This window comes from Falco punctatus (genome assembly GCF_963210335.1).
Source record: "Falco punctatus genome assembly, chromosome: 7".
Classification (NCBI taxonomy): Eukaryota; Metazoa; Chordata; class Aves; order Falconiformes; family Falconidae; genus Falco; species Falco punctatus.
Window position 1 is genome coordinate 27,157,443 of NC_137587.1, and position 19,167 is coordinate 27,176,609.

The following is a 19,167-nucleotide window of genomic DNA, read 5'->3' on the forward strand; positions in this document are numbered from 1 at the left end:
CTCAGTTAGTTTGGTACCACATCTCTGTTGGGGGTTGTGCACCTCACAGCAGGGCCAGCAGAAGGGAAGGAGCCTGTTTTGTGAGTGATCCTTATCTACTGCAACACAAGGAGAAACATTTTAGCTGAAACCAGTGAAGGCTGTCTAAACTCAGCCAGCTGACTTTGCACCAGAACAGAAGCATAACAATAAGCGGCTGTGAGCCTGTAACAACTCGCATTATGCACAGATCTGTGCAGATCAGATGATTGCAGAGGGAAGAGATGTATGCTGACTTCTTCTTTTCCCTTCTGGGTTTCATTGTCCCCACAACTAAAATGAGAGCCTGTTCAGAGTGGAAGTATCCACGTGCTTTCCATGCATGAAAAATATGACACATAGATGACCTTGAATTTGTGTATATACAGATTGTAGTTTGCACTTTATAAATCACTTTGTAAAGTTTGTTGAATATATTGCAATCTTAGATAAAAAGTCAACTAGCCTTCTATACTTTTGAAATGCTTTTCTGAGCACTTTGCTGCATCCCCAGGTAATAGAGCCACTTCTAAAAACAGTAGCAATCTTGAACAAGTTTCCAAGATGTCAGCCTGTCCTGTATGAGAATGCAAACTAACATACAGCCTGTGTTGAACTGGTCAGTGCCACCTGCAGTCAGTTCCAAGACAATGTTTAACAATTAGAAAACACGTAACCTGAGTTAACTGATGTATCTTTTTTCTCTTATCCCATTGCCTGCCCTACCTTAACACAATTTATTCTGCAAAACCTCTTCTTTGAAATTACATTGTGAGAGGTTTTCGTAAGCTATCACCATGTTAAGACATCTCTCCAAGGAGAATCTGAGGAAAACGTATGGAGGCATTGCCTTGCATTCATGCATATGAATTTAGTAACACATCAAGTTGTCCTTCTCCTAAGATGTGGAAATTCAAACAGTGCAGACATGGTTGATGTGACTGGAGCTCCCAAATTGTAGCTGAGCTCCCAAAGCCTTGGCAGCCTTCCTTTTCTAATTGGTGATTACTTCTGGGGCAAAGTGGGTCTTTTTCTCTCTCAGCTTTCTTCATCAAACTTGAAGTACTGACTGCTGGAGACCACTGTTGAAAGGTGTCAGTACTGTGATAAATTCTTTCAATTATTAATTTCACTGTTAACATATTATGTTTGTACATTGAAAGATACATAATTTACAGAAAGATGCATTTTTGTCTAGCAACTGTAAAGGGCTGCAAGTAGATAGAAAAAAAGGAATTATTTTAATAAGAGTTTTCACTCTCGACTGTGCTCAGCTGAAGGGAGAGCACGTGACTGAGAAGTGCGTTGCCTGGCCCCTTCTCAAGGCAATCCAACTAAATCACCTAGTTCCATATTTTTCTATTGCACTGTCTGCAGGGTAAGATTTGGCACCTGATTTGCCTAAGCAGCTGCACATTTGCAACTGCCCATGAAATCAGTGTCTGTAGTGTCTCAAAAAACATGCCCAAGATTAGAGGATTTTTTGAAAAGCCAAAAAATGACTTAGTTTCCTTGTGAGATGGGAAAGGAAAGTAAGCATAATGACACAAATACCTCTCAGTTTATTCTAAAATGAATAGCTCACATGTGAATCAAAGACCCATAAGCATTTCAGATGAAGAGTAATACAGAAATTATTATTATAAAACAGCTGCTGTTCAGGGCCCAGTTTCCTATGTTGCCATTGCATTAGCAAATTCACTTCAGGTATAAAGGACCTTTGTTTTCTCCGGTATTTTCAGAATGGCACTAATTTGTCACTGGATTATTCTCAAATGATATGATTAATAACTCTAGATACAGATGACACAGTCCAGTCTATTGAGGTATTTCCTGTATCTAACATTCTATTGTGTTTCTGGATCCAAATCCTCCATAGATGCAGGCTCATAGTGTCAATGTTATTTTTTGCAGCTTAATCTTGTTCAGAGGGCTTTCTCAATGGACACAGAGATATTTAGGGGTAATGCCATCTAAAATGTTAAGTAAACATTTTATTCTTCCCATCTGTATGCAGCAAAAAATATGTGATTATGACTCTTGTTTGAGTTATATCTATCCTAGAAAATAACATTGAGGAAAACCCACAAAAATAACAGCATAAGATAAGGTGTTATCTTGCATCTGGCCCCATATACCACCATGATAGGTTATGAAGCCACGAACGAACCTCAGTAGATCATTTCCCAGGCAGAAAATTTACCTTGAGAAGAACAGGGCTTAAGCTGCCTCCTTTGTAAATTTACAGGAGCACCAGGATCAAAGATGTGAGCAGTTGGCTTTGCACGCGGAAGTGCAAGAGATTGTAGATACTGCAGTACCCTTCCCTACAGGTTACATCTTCTGATGTCAAGTCCAGCCTTCACTAATGAGGCCTTCAACAAATTCACGTCACTCCTCACAAGAATAGAGATGTAAACCAATCTGACAAAATTCCAACATACACAATAACTTTTTATTGAGTAAACTGCACTGGACTACCAGCAGTTTTCATCATTACTTGTGTTAAAGGCTGTTTATCTTTGATTGGTGTTGAAGTTGCCGTTCCATTCAGTGCTAGAAGTGGCATCTTAGATGTTTAAAAAAACAGTTTCACTAAACTAAGTAATAAAGTGCCAAAACCACCCAGGGCTTCAATGGAACCAGCATAAAACCTGCATGAAGCTGAAAAGCAGTGAGTAATTTATGAAAACAGAGCAATTATCAGAGGTAGGTTTCCATCAGGGGCATAGGGGTAAAGCAACTTGATTCATATGGGAAACTGCAAGACTACCTTTAATGACCACAAAAGTTTAGGACCTGTGTTCTGTATTTCTGGAAATATAGGAGCTCTGGCAGAGCAACAGCTGTTTGGTGCCACATCACCTGGTTAAGATAAAGAATCAGAGCGATTCCTTTGATACAAAGACATTGAAAAGATGGAGAGAAACCATGCACACAAATAGCTTATGTAAATTGCCTCTGGTGATGTTTCAAAATGCAGCCTACATGGATTAATCAGTGTTAAAAGAAATAGCCAGCAGAACAAAAATTGCTGTGATGTATCTAGACTTCTCTTCAGGGAAAGAATATTTTGGTTCTGGGCCATGTCTCTTGATTTGTCTATGGAGTTACAGGATCAGCTATCATTAAGCACTGTTAAAAGATGAAAAGCTCAGTTTGGAAGCTGGGAGCTTGGATCTGGCAGGAGGAGGAGTGGCAGGTTGCTGGATTTCTGGAGCCAGTTTTCAACAGCATCTGGAGTAGGTCATTAAATTTATCCCATGTGGACAGCTGTTTGCATCAACCTAATAGTGATGACTGTAACCCTGCAGTTTTGTACACCTGATTGAAATATGCTTCCATTCAGTATTATCTGATAGCAACGAGGACTTAATATTCATGTGACAAAACTACTGGAAGATGTTGTCCTTTACCCTGCTCCTGTGGGAGCCATATGTTTTATGTATCATTTTGATTAATCGATATGTATGAAATAGCAGCTCTGACATGACTGTAATTAAAACAGCAATATGGGCCATATTCTCATTGGGCATAAGTCGGTGCAGTTCTGTTGACTTCAGAAAAGTCATCCCCTATTCTCACCAAAGCAGCATACACCTCTCACAGTGAGATTGATGTACAAAGCCAGAGCAGGCTGAATCAGCCCTAATATGTCTCAATCCAAAGCTCACCTGTGTAGTAACTACACCCTGAGAGCACATATTTACGACATCCCTGGATGGTGTTATATGCTCAGCCAGGTGATATTAAAGATGATATGCCATCAGCTAAGAAAAACATATTTGTTACCCAGTTGATACTCCTTTCTTTGCCACTTGTATTATTTCTGTCCTATTTTTTCAATAACAAAATTTGATGGAAACAAATATCTCCAAATTAAAGTCATGCTACATTATAACTGTGTTACCACTGTAGGTAATAACTCCAGTGCATAAACATTGATTTTTTTGGTGCTTGAAGAAAAGGTAGCTCAGGCCATAGGGAAAATAATGTAAAGCCTTTCATATCCTGGTTAGGTTGCTAGACCAGCACTAAGGTATGTCAGTTCTTGCCATCTGATAAATGCTTTATAGTCTGCAGAAAGTCAGCTGGTTATCTCATTGCCTTTCTACAGATCTAGAGACTGCATCAGAAAAGCCAGCATTGAATGGGTCTCTAACAGGTAGCCTTGCAAGGAATGAGAGCTGATGCAAAGGTTAAACTCTCATGTCATCTTGAGGTCATGATGGGGTAAGTTGGCCGTGGCCTGATCTGGAGCAAGTCTGCAGTATTGTAAGCATTTGTGCTCCACAAGAAAACCAGCTTGAGAGAAGCCAGATGACAATGACTAAAGCAGTTTGTAGGAGTGTTAATATATTGTTTGCACCTCTTATGAAAGTAGAAAGAGTTGTTATAAAGTTCCAACTATTCCAGTTATAGATAAAATCTTTACCTTATTAAGCTTAATCAAAACTCAAAAATTTGGGAATACTGAACTAAATTGCAAGCTAAAATACAGTCTCTCTGTGTATCATGACATACATATATAGGATACGCTGAATTGGAATCTAGTTCAATTTGTGTTCAGACACATCCTCATCCTCATCCTAACTTAAAGTCAGTAAAGCAATTCCAGCCAAATCTGCCAGCTCTTAGTTTGTGTCCCTTTGACTTGCTTTGTTTTAGACTGCTTTGCATGCTATGGAACAAGCTACATTTGCAGAAAATCAGTTCAATTCCTCTTTGAGTCTTTGCTCATTTATTGTTACTACACAGCTTCTAGCTTTGTCCATTTTTTATGATTTAGTTCTGTATCAAGGTCATAACAGTAAATTTTTGCCATGGTAAGCTTAATTTCATGCTTCCAGGTTGTCAAGTAAAAAGAAGGTCATCACAGAAGGAAAGGAAAAGTGAGTGAAGGTAGAATCTCTTTCTTCATAACAGTGTTACAAAGATGTTATTTTTCATTATTATTTTCTCTATGCACCACTTCAAAATGCAAGCACTTCTGCTTGATGACAGTACTGAGAAGACATTCAAGATGGCAGCTGGAAAAAGAAATCCCTGTGTCACACCCCCTCATAATAATTTGTGTTTGTTTTTTAGTTTTTGCTAGTTTTCTTTGATGTAAAGTAGAATAGTTTAGACCAAACGTGATGGTTGCTTTTTGCATAGAAAATGGAATTAAGGAAAAGCAGAGTAGGTCTTTCCAAGAAAGTTCAATTTTTAAAAATTATTCCAGACAATTTTGCAGAGGTATAAAAGTCTCTCTTCTATAAAATTGTTAGATTATGTGTCATATTACGACTGCAAAATGTTGAAGCTGTTCATATGTTGCCCACTGCCTACACCTAGGGACATTTAGAAGTGCATTACACAGTTTTTCTGGATTTATTGTTTATCCTTGAATGGACTTGATTTGGGGAAATTGGCTGAGTATAAAACCTAGCCATCCCTGACCTTCCATGGAAGTGTATCTTAGACTGTTCTACAATAAAATTCTAATTAAACAAGACCTGTTACAGAATCACAGTTCATAGAACCTACAAGCAGGGGCAAAAAAACAAAAAAGAGTAAGAAATCCTGCTAAGTGGTCTGTGGGGAGGCTGATCCAAAACAAATTATAAAAGGAGTCTTTTATCTGCTTATACAAGTTTTGCATTGTTGTCATTGCACCTTAGTAACACTAGACTAAAACTGGTGTAAATAATTAAGAATCAAGTTTGTATCACTCCAAGATGTCTTGGCAAAATGATGCACCTATGGCTATATATTGCAAGACGAAGAGGGGAGAAGAAAGGCATGGAGGAGTGATAGTTAACTTTAATGGTCTAGCTATGAGAGGATGTTAGTACCTAGATCTCTGTATGCATGCACACACAAACATCTGCATGCACACTTTACATTGCAAACAGAATCAGAAGCAGCTTCAGAAGACAGTACCTGGGGTAGGGTCTTGTGGAGTCTGCTTAGGTGAGCATCTCTCCTCAACTAGCTGCAATGCTGCTTGCTACAGGTTTGTTCTGCAGGCATCGGGTCAGCCCAGGCTGCAGCAAAGGGAAGGTTACTTACTGCCAGCGGAGTAGAAGGGAGCCTGCCTTCTGCTCATGTCTTGGGTAAGGACTCAGTGTGTGCTGGCAGCAGGAGGACAGAGGCACCCACCCTGTGGGCTGTGCTCTCAGTGCAGGAGGAAGCAGAAGGGGGATGCAGCTGTACAGAGATTTCTTTGAAAATAGTTGGGGATAAATGTGGTTAGGGAAAGAAAGATGCAGGAAGCAGTCTGATTTGCGGTATTTATGAAGTCTTCGTGAGGGCCTCGGAGAATGACAGCTGCAGATTCTTTGTCTTCAGCAAGTTAGTGACACAGTTACTTCTCTGAGTGCCATTTTCCATGGATTATTACAAGGCTAGACTAGATAGAAATGCCAAGAAGCCATGTCTGAGACCAGAATCTAGTTATGATGAGAAAGAAAACTAGACCAAGACTTGGATCCCAGGGAGAGACATCACTGCAGAAACATTTGTGGGGGAAAGACAGAAATCTTTGAACAGCTCTTGAACATTATATTAACTCAAGAGAAAAAGCAAAGACATTAATTCTTGTGAAAGGAGACAGAAGCAAGCTTTTAGGAATATTAGACCAAGTTTGCATAGCTTCTACCTCTTGTTTGCAGGTGAATGTCAATCAATGCAAAGAGCTGAAAAATCAGATGTTGCTGATGCAGGTCTCATTAAACTTCATGACAAAGATCATTGAAATCAACAAACAAAAATAATCTGTTCTACAGATATGTTGCTAATTTTTTTCTTGAGAACTCAGAGGTCAATTTTTGTGTTTCTACTGTGTTCTGAATGGTGGAGGTGGAGTGCTTACAAGAGGGGCTGAACAACTAGAAAGCCTTTTCATGTACCTCTTTCCATTTTAATATTTCTCATTTTCCAGCAGGGAAGCAAACGTGCTGTGCAGGCAAACTGAAAATGAGCATGTGCAAAAGTGTTTGTATTTGACTCTTGAAAAAACTTTTAAAAATGGAAACACACATACCATGAGGCTAGGAAGAAAGGAGAGTGAGGAAGTGGAGAAACACCTTATATTGGGACCTTTATTAAGAAAGGTGTGAAAACAACTTTCCCCATAGATGAGGTGGTTCAACTGAACTCATCAAACTCTTTTTGACCACCGTGTTTTATCAGCTTTGAAAACAATGCTTCAGTAACACCCAAGACAGATGATATTATCAGAACTACATAAACCCTCCCAAACACCTCTAGCAATATAATGTACAGTAAAAATAGGCCTACATCAAGGATTTAGGAAGCAGGCTTACCTATACCTTCCCCAGCTTCTCATCCACTCCTGCAGCCTGAGCAGAGGCAGTGGCTGCAGCAGCAAGTGCAAATCAGGCTTATTAACCTTCAGCTGGCATTCCACTCCAAGGACTGGAAGGACAGGCAGTCTTTTGTCCTTCCTTTGTTAACACTGCTGCCAGAAAGCTGCTCCTGCACCTCTCAGTTTCCACCTGCTGTCACAGAAAAATGTCATATAGAGGAAACAGCAGCTTTCTTACCTTGTGCCTTGTACTTGAGGGGAGGGGCGGGATATTCACTGTGCTGTTCTTCTACTTTTAAAAAAAGTTTCCCCTGTCTCTCCACATGTCAAAATTGGACTTTTTATCCACTACTGTACATAGAAATGTAATATTTCTGTTTGCAGTTCCAATTTCACAGTTGAGCAGGATCTGCAGAGACAGAGGATTCTAATAAAATTCCAGAAACATTTAATGCAATGACTGGCAGATGGGGAAAGGGTTTGTGGCAGCTCCATTTTTCTGATTATGTTAACAAAACATGGCATGTGCTTTTCTAATGCATAGACAATGGTTTCATTTACAATTTAAATCTGATGAGTGAAAAGCTCATTAGATGACTGTTTTGGAGAATGTTTACCACCTGAATGATCTAATAATACAGAAGTAGTTATTTTTCTTCCCTCAAATTAACGTTCCAGACTTGAAGTTCAATGAAGTTACACAGGGCAATTTCCAAAATTGTCTAAGTGCCACAATGTAATTTTGGTAAATTATTTATGCATACTTGATTCAGCAATTAGGAAACAGCAGCCTATGTTGAGCCACACTAGGAAGTCCTTTAAACACAGATAGGTATTTCAGAGCACTAATGGGGTAGGGGGATAGTACTGAAGTACCAAAAGATGAAGAATCTCTGCAAAGTCAACTACACCAGCTAACATATGAAGTTTTCAAAATTTGTTCCAGTTTATTTATATGAAATTAATTTGAAAGCCTGGACAGTTGAATAAAATCTGCCTAGCTAGCTAACACCTCCTATCAACCCAGTGCCACAGCTCCTGGATCAAGCATTCTGAGTTTTCCCAATGCTTGAACTTAGTTGTCTCAAATCTGATTTGTTTGATGTGTCAATGCTCATTTATACATGTTGTATGGTTTGGTGGAATCAGAATTTGACATGTATACCCTCTCCAGTTTTGTTACCCAAAACAAATTCCTTCTTTTAAGACAGGATTCTAATGATCAAATGGGCAAAATTATCAAATGTCAGTGAGACAAGAACTAGAGGAAGTGCTGAAAGTCAGGCTGCACCATCTGGGTCAAGCAAATGCAGACTTTGGAGAAAATGTACGTCTGTTCATTTTTGTTTGGTTTTTTCCCTCTGGTTTCTCCAGTTGAATCAAAGCTTATTTTCAATGCAGGTTTAGAAATCAAGTGAAAATTACTTCAACTGATTTTAGCTGACCTCTTGTGAGCCTCAATCATTTAAGGTTACAGGGGAGTTATCATGTGATTTGCCATGTGATTTATTCCTATAAATTATCATCAGGTCTCTGGATGACTGAAAATGTGAAGATAGTCCTCGAAGCACCGTTTAATTGGTGGTGCTGAAAGTCTATGTTATGATCCCTCTCATTTATAATCTCATTCTTTCTCCCTTTCATTCCCAAAGAACACCACTGCAGCTGTGGTGAGGCTAGCTAAAGTCTAGGAGCATTATTCTATATCTCTAATTAGTGGCCTTTTAGTAATAGCACAGAGGAGGGAAGGGAAATTTACCTTCCTTTTATGCAATCTGGCTTCATCCTAGGCTTACACATTGGACTTCAGTTTCTAGCGCTGCCAGGTCTCACACAAAAAGCTTTTGAAACTATATGCATTGCAGTTACCAAGGAAATGCCTTACTGAGAATAGGTCCTGAAACACCACAGACCACTAACGCCGTCAAAATAAAAGCAGGAATCATCAGCAGTGATTTACAGGGCCTCATCATCACTCTCCAAGCCACAACTGTTTCACTGCACCCCCGCTCCCTGGGTTTGTCAGCAGGGCCATGCTGGAGTCACAGAGTGGTAGACATATCTTCTGATCCCATCCCTAATCCTCCACGCCTTTTTCTTTCCCAGTGTGACGCTATCAGGCAGCTCTCCGTTTCTCTTCTGTAATCACAGTTCTGTTCCCTTTCCATGCCTGTCTCCCCTCATTATGGAGCAGTCCTCCTGCTGTCCTTTCAGCCACCAAAGTGCAGCTGGCAGGGCTGGCTCCTGTGACACTTCAGTCCCTCACTGAGCACAGATCAAGTTGATGCACTCTCTGTCTTTCCTGGCCTCTGCTTGTTACCCAGAAAAGTAGCTATCTAAAGATTGCACCTTCTAATTCAACAAATCTGCTCCCTGTGGAGGAAATTTATGGGTGTATTGCAGCAATTTATGCCAGCAGTTGAGGAGGTCAGCTAGCAGAGCTGGCATAAACTGGCAGCAAAATACGCTTGAATGCTCTGAGGCAAAAAGCCAACCCTGACTGATGTGGAATCTGTACAACCAGCTTTTATACCTATGCCACCCCTCCCTGGGAGTCCTTTGCACAGTGTGAAAATCAGGAATAAGCATGGTTTGGGTGTTCATACATGCCAACCACGCTCAGATGTCAGAAGCTGCACACCCAGGCTGCCTAGGGTCAGAAGAGCACGGTGTCCCCTCGTTCAAGGTCTGTGCAGAGCACAGGCACAAGGGGAACTGCCTGTTGGGCTGTGAAGTCCTGTCACTGTACTGATTTGTGTACACTTTTCCATTCCCATTAATCATATCGAGACATGGGAGGAAAGTCAGCTGTGATCTAAGCAGCACCATGCATGCACAGAAAAAAAGGAGCAGAGAAATCTAGGCTTTTGGACTACTTGTACCAATTTCAGAGATATTTATGTTGGTGGATTTTCTGTGAATGGGGGGAATATATGCCTACCGGCAGAGGAAAGCTTCCAGTTTGGAAACCGAGCAATTTGGAGACAAAGCACTGATTAAGGGGAGGATGTGGTACCAGGGATGCTATTTCTAGAGTCACTTTCCAGAGTAGGAAGAAACTGACATTTAAAACTGATGAAACATGACTTTAAACTGACATCCAAAGCTTGTAGCTCTGAAGAATTTTTTTATATGGTGTTTCAGAGAAGATGGTGAACTGATATATATTGCAGGTTTCCACTGTGCACTGTAGAACAATGAGCTAAATACCAGCAGCACAGCAACTCTGTGGGTAGATGTTGCAGCTCATATACAACACAGGGTATCTGATACTGTTTTTTCTGAAAGAGGCAAGTTTTATATTATCCCTTAGTTAAAAAGAAGTAGGATGCACCTATGATAAACATACAGAGCTTTTTAATTGAGGATAAGTTTGTAACTTTCTTTGTCTTTCAAATTGATAAAAATAGGTTGCAGTGTGTGATATAAAATTATAGTGTTACCATGCATTATAGAAATTACATAATAGTTTACATAATCTTAAAAATACTGCAATCTGATTTTCTAGAACTTCCAGGCAGAAAGAGCTCAAGACAAATAAAAAATGACTGAAGTAATATCTGGCACAAACTAATTTTCACCTTTTTTGGTGCTTTTTTTCTTTCTGTTTAGGCTTTTGGTTTGTTTTTTGGTTGGGTGGGTGGGGTTCATTGTTATCAGGCTGGCAGTTTAGATATCTCTGAGCTCTTCTCAAATTGAACTGAGCTAGACCTCTTGAACTCACTTTATCATTGTGTATGCATTGGTACGACCACCTCCTGGTTCCAAAGACAGTTATATTTTAAGCCATAGACTGCCCCGTTAGTCTCTGTCCCACCCTTTCCAAGGTAAGGCTGAAGAGCACTCTCCCTTGATTTCCATTCTTCTTGTGAGTCTACCTTCTTTCTGCACAATCTGTGCTTCTTATCAGCCTTGCCTGTAGGATGCGATTAGCAAGGCTTCTGACTGTACCTATCTAGATATAGCACTTCTGTATCATTTACCCTGAGGCAGTGTCTAAAGATGAGTTTTCTCCATCTCAGAAATATTTTAGGGGTTTTCTTAAGGGAGGGGGAACATGATTTTGAAATGTATTGTTTTCATCTTATGCAAAGTTCACCCTGCCAGTCGGCTACTAAGGATCAAAGCTTCATATGGCACGTTGAAAGGTCAAAGCATGTATTAAATTGTGCACTGAAAAATCAAAGCTTTGTAATTTACAGGCAATAGCTCAGAAATTCATACTTGAGGAGCAGGGTCAAAAGAAAGCTCTTATCCCTCTTAATTCAGTTGGCAGCGCAGCTCCTTTCTGTGTCATAGCAGTGCCTCCTGCTGCTGCTGCCATGCAGGTCTGTTGATGCTTCTAAAAGTTTCAGAGCATGTAAGGCTCCATGCTCTCAGTCTGCCTCCTGACATGGCACACCTGTTTCAAGACGTAAGAAAACCATATTTTTGGAAATGTTTGACAGCAGTTTTTCTGTATCACAATATCATCTTGGTAACATGGATGAAATACTGTCCCTTGTGTGAAGTTTGCGAGGACTGTGTTTGAAAATAAGTTGTTGCATTTTTTGAGATCTCTTTGTGAAAGATCCCAATGATACATTTATTTTATCCATTAATACAATAAATACATTATAAAAAATAACAATTCTACATAAAAAAGTATTTCTAAGTAATAATGATCTGCTTCAGAAATCAGCCTTCAATGGTTTTACCTCACTTGACTGTAAAATTTTGAGAGGATAATGGCTTATTGCAGCATTGCTGACAAAGAAGTATTGTTTTGGTTAAAACCTGGGCATGGGTATGGATTTAGTTAACTTCCTCCATATGTCACGTGAATAGGTTTGGTTTACATGTGATTTATATGGATTTATCTCAGTTCAGTTATTGAATTAACTGCATCTGTAAAGGATTTGTATTACTTTTAACTACATCTATTTTAAAAGTAACCTGAATTAAACTGGTACAACATGCTTATGTAGACAAGGCCTAGGAAGAGGAACATGAACTTCTCTTTTACCTTGGAGCTTTGGTCTTACCTCACTTTCACATATTCCTTGCCCACAAAGGATGATTTCAAAAAGTTCATGAAGCCATAGGGTGAAAGAGATCAGAATCAGTCTATTTTCTAGATAATATCTCTCTCACTATTGTTTTTAGTGCTAAATGTATGCTTATTGATGCAAAAGTTTAGTGGTGGCCTGTTTAGGGACACACTGGGGAAGTGAACGCGTGTTGTCTTCTTTAGTCACCCTCAGCAATGCTGAGGCACTTCAGCATGAGGCTATTCCCTTGCAGTCCTGCTCACTGGCCCTGGCCCTGGTTACTTTGCATACTTTTGTGTCATTGCAGTTCCGTTTCTGTCCTGCCACAACATGGGGATGTCCGTAAGCTCTTGGTACTCCTGGCAGAATGTCGGCTATTGGAGACAAACCAGGGGAAAGCAGAAAAACAGAGGACTGGAAAAAATTAGCTATGAGCAAAGATTGAATGAGCTGCCGTTATTTAGCCTGAGGAGGAGATTGACCAAGCCCTGCTAACAGTCTTCAGAGACAGAAATATATGTTCTCTAAAGAAAAGGAAGAGCCCATTCGCTATTTTTTCCTGATGGAAAGGGTGATGTCCCAGACCTAAACTGCAACAAGAAAGATTCTAGTTAGATGATTAGAAAAACCTCCTAATCCTACGAAAAAGGAAGTACCAGAATAGATAGCTCAAGGGACAGTGCAGCTTCTCTTCACTAAAAGTCTAAGAACATTATCCCATGTCAGAAGCATAGAAAATGATCCAACAGGATACTTTCTAAACAAATTTTTCTGTTATGGCTCTATGCTTCAGGCATTACTTCTGCCCTACATATGCTTCCAATACACTGGGAAAAGTTTTCTTCATTCCAAAATGACCAACCACAACTCAGCTCCTGGAGCATTAAGCAGAAGCAAAATTTATTTAAGCTTCACTGGGAAAAGAAGAAAGAAAAAAAGAAAGAAAGACAACCCCCTTCTTGTCTAGACAAATAGTCATTATTTGACAGGCATAGTGCTTGGGTTTGAAATGCACAGTAGTATTACCTAAAACCAAAGTCCTTTAGCTAGGATGAAAGGTTCCAGAGTACCTCCTGACTTCACAAATCAGATTCTTCTCCTCATGTCACTTGAAAGTCTGTTATCACGTTGGTTTGTAATTGTTCAGTGAATCAAAGATCTTCCATCCTTCCCTGTTTTCTCCCACTCCAGTGTGATACTGAACTCAAGCACAAGTCCAAAACAGTTTTGTAATCATGAAAGAATCACTAACCCTGAAAGTCCCATCCAGTACAGTACAAAGTACTTTTTGCCTGGTACCAGTGTGCGGTCTGCCACCACCCTTCTGCAGTGGGTCAAAACCACCGGCATCCAGTGACTGCCAGCCTGGGTCAGGGCTGCGCTCCACTCTGCCTCAGTTACATTGGATTGCCTGTGCATTTCATAATAAAGGAAATAAACAGGAGGAAGTAGTCTTTCCTTGAAGGGGTTTTAAGTAGTCTTGCACCTTCAATCCAAGTCTGGCACGTTACTTTAGGAAATGTATGTTGTGTACTTCCTGGGAGACATCTGGTATTAACCTGCTAGCTGACTTTATCCACAGCGTCATTCCTCCAGAAACAGAAGACTCTCTAGAGGCCTGCCTGCTTTACTGAAATGTTTCTTTCCCTCTCAAGCACTATGGAGAAGTGGCAGAGAAGAATCCATATGTCTACAGCTCCTTGTTGTTGTGTCCAGTATAGGGTTTGTGTATCTCATCTCATCAGCTATGACTACCTGCCAATGTAGTACAGGGATCCTTTTACTACAATAAGGGTGCTCTAAAGTTTATGTATATATACCACAAGGTTTCATTGTGTCATCCAGGTCTGATGAATAAGATCACCCTTTCTATTTTTTCAAAATTTCCGTGATCTTTCAGGAGGAAAATGCTATGCCACCATGCATACGGACATATCCTGTGTTTGCATGCTAGTTGTCATATAGTATTCTATATAGAACACAATACTTATTTTCTTTAGATTTACTGTACCAGTCATACTAGGTAAGAAGATATCAACTGGCAGAATAAAACACGGAGAAGTTTCATGGATAACTAATGTGCACTGTTATGTGTTACCACTTCTGCAAAACGTGCAGGGGAGTAGGGAGGAAGGAATTCCAGCTAGAGAATGAACAAAACATGAAACAACAGTCCTCTCATTTCTGTAATACAAATTCCCCTACTGAAATATCTCAGCTACTCAGGGGGATAAACACAGAAAACAAAACTTTGAATAATTTAAAAATCCATAAATCTGGAGTATAGAGGAGCTATCAAGGCAAGCTACTCAGAGGCTGTCAGGTCTGAGAGTAATTCCTACACATCTTCACAGCAGCTCCTAATCTCCATAAGTTGTTTGTGGGAGCTGTGCAGAGGCAGCCTGTCATCACAGCCAACTCTTACCCCACTTCTGAGGTGAGGAGCTGTTAGCAATTACACAGAGAGCTGAAACCAGCATGATATCTCAGGCCTAGGCTGCTCTGTCAGAAAGCAGAAGTGCCCCCACAAATCTTTTATTTTGCCAGCACTGTATTCCATGGAGTGTAATGAATTATTAGCAGGTGGTTTGATCTATATAGTCCAATAGCAGAGTATCTGATGATTCATCTGTTGAGGCAGGCAGCATTCAGTCACTGCTGGAAGTGGGTGCAGGGCAGGGCCACAGTTAGATCAGGGTCTTCTCCTAATGTGGTTGCTGAATCACCGTGTGGCTTTGAGTTTTGTCTTGTGAACTTTGCCCTTGGTTCTTTGTTCCATCCCTCTGCAAGTAGGGACAAAGAAGTATTTGTGAACAGAAAGTACTAACGGCCTGATGTGCTTTCAGGGAAGTTGAGAATGATGGTCAAAGGACTGCAAAGCCACCAGCCTGCATCTATCTCATTTACAGTTTGTTGCACAGTTGCTGCCAGCTTCACTGAAGGCACAGAAGCCTGCAGCTATGCACGACAGTTTATTTCTAGCACATTTACCATTGCTGCATGCACAAACTGTGTGATGAGTGTAGCATGGTTAGGGAGTTGGGGTTATAAAGAAATGGCATGCTCACTCAGAAGGGTAATGAGAAATAGCTTTTATTCATTTATTCTTTCTGACATGGAGAAGCTAATCTGTAAACTAACCCTGGAAAACTCTTCATCCCACCTTTTGTTGCTCGTAGCTGAGGACACCCTTTTGCTCCCCTTTGTTTCTCTTCTTCAGATACATGAAAGCAGGAAGAGAGCAGGGAGAGGCAGAGGAAACAGTTATGGTGTCCATACTGTCTCACCCCCAGTGAGACCTGCAGCACTCAGTACACATAAACCAGAACACCTCTGTGAATCCTTCTGATCAGTGCTCGTATATTGTAACTAAACCCCTCAAGAAATAAACTACTGATATTTTGCATTGTTGGGAATAGTGGCACTTTGTATTTTGTGGAACAAGAGAAAGCTTCCAGAGTTTAATGGCAGAGCATTCAATTGCCAGTGTTGAGGTGTGCACTTACTATTCAAGTTCTTGTATACTCATGCAATAAAATTTCAAGGTACTTCACTGGATATAATAAGAAAAACTATTAGTGGTTTTAGGCACAAAAGTATAATTTTAAATTCAGTGTCCTGCATGTTCATCCTCACACTGCTCATTAAGATTAATATACCTTTTATTGAGTATTAATTAAATTCTGAAAAAAAATATTGTCTACCAAGGATTTCACAGTTGTCACAAACCAACTTAACCACACTGATGAACAGAAATGCAGTTAAGAGAGCACAATCGGGAAAATCACATTATGAGCTGCAGAGGACCCACGGGACAACAGATAGGTAGTTTTGACGGAATTAGGCAGAAGGGAATAGTGAATGCAAAGACTAATCCATTTATTATGATATTAAGCTTATGTGGTTTCCATATTTGCCCTGCTCCTGTAGGAAGAACGTGCTTTGAGTGAAACACTGTGAGACGAGTAGTCACCTGTGCTGTTTTGGTGTCACAGCAGAGAAGCCAAATACAACATGGATGCTCAAGTTTGAATCTCCCCCTTATCCCTTCTCAGCTAGATTTGAAACCTACTGAACTGAAAGAAAAGCCTGCATGCTGCTATCTGTACCCTGCCCAGCTGTAGCTAAACAAAGCTTTATACCTCTGAGGTTGTCCAGACTTCGTATCATTTTCAGATACAGCTCATTTGCAAGTACATTGAAAATGTTTTTTCAGAACAAATAGAAGAAGGCATGGCTCCAAAAACTACGTAGTAATACCAAGAATGGTTTTCATTAACAGATAGAAATAATAGAGCAGAGGGTGAAAGGGATTTGTCTATGTAGTAGTTATTTAGAAAATAATTTCAGGGTGCATTCTCACGATCTCAACTTAAATAAGCTCAGGAACCAAAGGATTTAGCTCAGAGGTGCTGTTAACAAGCATTCCTCAAGATACTGCGCCAGACTGCACTGCCTGCCAATTAACCATTATCAATTGAGAGAAGGAAATAAGTTTCTGCTTTGTCTAGTGAATGAAATAAGGGGCTGAAGAAACCAGTGTTATTGCTCTAGTTACATGAATAATATCAACATAAGTCAGTCAAACTGAAGAAAATTATCTCCCCATTTTCTATCGCCAACTGTACAATGTCCCTGGTTTTTAACATCCGACTCAGTCCTGTTTCACTGTTGCAAACATGAACTAGATACCAATTGATTTTAAAAACAAATGTGCTACAATTCAACAATAGCTGCAGGGCAGTGAATCAAGACTACTCACATGCTTGTGACTGTCTCCGTAGTGGCTGAATCCCTACAAAAAGGGTATCAGCTCTAATAATGCACAGCTGATCCAGTTTTTGTGTAGTTATCTCTGTCTGTGCATCCCAAACTTATCACATCTGAACTCACATGATGGACAAAGACTGCAGTTTAGCAGTATGATAGTTTGCCTGTTTTCATGAACATGAAACAGATAATGAAAACAGATATGAAATCTGTGCATGTAGCCAGAGAGTATTACAACCTGCAGATCAGGGTAGGAAGATCCTCAGGTCCCTGCAAAGGAGACCAGCATCTTTTGGACAGAAAAAAAGCCCTCCAAACATACATTTTTCCACTAATAAGGCAGAAAAGTTTGTGTTCCTCATGCCAGAAAAGGCTTTCAGAACAATAAGAGTGGGCCTTAAATTATAGCCTTTTTCATCCCTCTCAGCACCACATGTCCATGTGCAATTTCTGCTCAGCAGCCCTGTGTCACATCCTTTAAAATAACAGTCTGGAGCTGTTCTGTGAAATTGTTCAACCTCTCAGAAACATGAAGGTACAGACTGCTGCTTCTTCCCTCTCCTGTCTGAACCTGCCCCACTCTGCCTCTCACACTCAACAAGCTCTGTAGGACCAAGTCTACAGCAATTTTGCTGGGAACTGGCCTTAAGTCATTTGCATGCAGCAAATGAATTGGATGAGGAAGAATTTATAACATGCTTTTTCTTTTTCTTTTCCAACGGAACCAGAAAGAATAGCTACTGTGTTTTTCAATAGACAAAATTCAGTTCTGAATCCACCCGATTAACTCCCCTTGTGACAGGACTGAATTTAGCCCAAAACATACTTGTTTCTTATTTTGCATTCAATCAGATGTATTAATGATTTAACACTTGCATATAAAAATTAACTATACCCACTTGACTTTTTGTTAATTCATGTACTTCACACACGTATAAAGAAAAGAAACCTTACATCCATTTCTGTGCTTTCTGTGTGTGGCTCTTGAGCTCCACTGTCTGGTAGTGATTTAAAATTTTATAAAGACATGTAAAATCACTTGTTTTCTGATCTAAGTAAGATGTCACTGTTATGCTCCACAAGACAGGGAGTACTTAAGGTTCCTGAATGATATAGCTGGCTGTCAGTTATAATAGATGAAAAACGTGTATTAATGTTAAATGCTTGTTTTCTCTTGAATTACATGTGTTAAAGTATTTTAGTTGTTATATTAATTAGAAATTATCTCAAGTTATAGAACTCAGATCTATTACTTCCAGGGTTCTTACGTATTGTGAATCAAAATCCTCAATTGCTCCATTTAAGGATAGGACTGTCTTGAAACTTAAACAGAGATGCCCTTTAAGAATTTCCTTGGCCTGCCTTTCCTTCTCTGTTCTTCAGAGAAGCATCATGAGCCCCTAAATATACGGTTTGCAAGAAATAATTGCATCCATTCTGTTCCCTTTTCCATCCTCCTCTTGTTAAACTCCTTTTGATGAGGCTATGATATTCTTGGAGTGCTTGCTCTCAGCAAGTGCCAATCTGTATGCTAGGAGGAGGGAAGTGGGGCGGGCAGCAGAAGAAAGAAAGGTTTTAACTTCCGTCCATAGAGACAGTACTCAAGATATGGTAAGGAACCTGGTACACAGGGTTAGTTGGGTGAGCAGACAGAAATTGCCTAAGTGCACAGCCGGCTGTCCTGAGAAACATACTTCCTTTCAGACCAGCACTGTTAACTTTGAAAGAAGTACTGGGCATCTATGGTCTTTGATGTAGAAAAGACTAAGTACATGCAAAGGTAAAGCCTGCCCTGTGGACTTTCTTTTACTAGAGGACCTTATGAAAAGGCATAGTCTGGGACTGAGTCACATGCACTCAGTATAACAACTTCAATCCACAGACATTACAAAAACATCATCTGCCTTCTCACAGCACATGCCAGTGTTGTCTTCAGGTCCTGCAGAGGGGACCTGGGCTTCTCAGCTGAGCCCTCAGTTCATCTGAAATCCAGGAAATGTAGGGTAACATTTTCAAATGTTTTCTAAAAGAAAATAA

The 19,167-nt window shown here is 40.1% G+C and overlaps 1 long non-coding RNA gene across 2 annotated transcripts in view; it reads right to left on the minus strand.

Annotated features, from left to right (window-relative positions):
- The window catches only part of LOC308066674, a 106,887-nt gene that overhangs the window by 40,989 nt on the left and 46,731 nt on the right, over positions 1-19,167 (minus strand). For both annotated transcript variants that reach the window (XR_013929249.1, XR_013929250.1), the window contains one exon: positions 1-19,167. This exon is cut by the window's right edge. This is a non-coding gene — a long non-coding RNA (uncharacterized lncRNA).